Raw genomic sequence first — 1,354 nt, 5'->3', positions numbered from 1 at the left:
GAAGTGACTTCACTTCCGCCGTCGCCGCCGGCTCCGCCTCTCGTTTTGTCATCGTTGCCCTCCGAGGCCGCCAGAGAGCGCGCGGGAGAGAAAGGGCGACCTCAAAGTTCTCGTCGCCCAAGCTGCACACATGTGCATGCGCAACGGCCTTTCCAGCGTACCCTGGCGGCCGCGGGGAACACTGGGAGTCCTGTCGTGTTCTCTCAGGAAAACCGAAGCGGAGCTGGGCCAGTGTCCCCACAACCGCGCATCCTTCAAGAATGATGGGATGCAGTGAGTGGGGGAGCTGGGAAGGAGACCCAGAAAAGATACACAGACGTGGACTATTCACACCGCAACGGTTACATCAAACACACTGACATCAAATAGGAACATCTAGATAACGACAGCGCACTCACACACCCAGGAACACACACCAAACGTGATACACAGCGTCACACTACGAGTGACATGTACCAAGTCATATCCAGAGATCCTGACACAGAAACATAACACAGAAATAGTAAACTAAGACAAATTCACAGAGGCATGTTAACTGATCTACAAGCACCTGCACTCATACACGTTCAGGAACACACTTTTTGAAGCTAGATCTTAACACACAGGCGCAAATTACCTATATATATATATGGTGCCCAGGCTAAGGGAGGAAATACTCTGTCCAGAGGTAAGATAGAAGGGTGAGACCTAAGGGTCCAAGAATTTCCTCGTCCATGATCTTGGATGGGCTGCCCCGCACACGTTACTCTAATCCATGCTTCCTTGCTTCATCACTGGCAAGTCCCGATATATTTTTAGTGATGCTAATCAAGCTACAGTGTATAGTATGTGTAAGAAAATTCCGAATATACATTATATTTGACAGGGGACACACAAAAACTTCTAACTTCTTCCCCTTGGGGAAGTAAAATGAGGGACTGAGATTTATCTTTTTACTCTCTTGTACAACTTGAATCTTTAAAAAACCACAAGCTTTTATAACTGCTAAAACTAAAGAAAAAAAAAGTTCCCTCCATGAAACTCTTGAATTCAAGCGAGGGCTTCTCTCTAGGGCCATTTCACTCATTAAAAATCTGCTTTGGGGCTTCCCTGGTGGCGCAGTGGTTGAGTCCGCCTGCCGATGCAGTACCGCGTACCGCAAAAAAAAAAAAAAAAAAACTGCTTTGAGTCACTCAAAGCTCCAAAGAAAGTTTGGCAGTTGTCCCTTGGTCAACCACTTTGGCCACATTTGCAGATCTGTATCCTAAACTGGAAGGGCTTGGCTTTCTTGCCTGCTGAGCCAACAGCTCTGGAAAGATGGTGCTGTTTTACTGGTCTGTGGAGCATGATTCATTCAAGGAACCTGGAACTATCA

This window comes from Delphinapterus leucas, chromosome 3, assembly GCF_059928025.1.
Source record: "Delphinapterus leucas isolate spDelLeu-1000000601 "Yukka" chromosome 3, BTC_Dleu_Yukka2, whole genome shotgun sequence".
Taxonomy (NCBI): Eukaryota; Metazoa; Chordata; class Mammalia; order Artiodactyla; family Monodontidae; genus Delphinapterus; species Delphinapterus leucas.
This window is presented reverse-complemented; position numbering follows the sequence as displayed.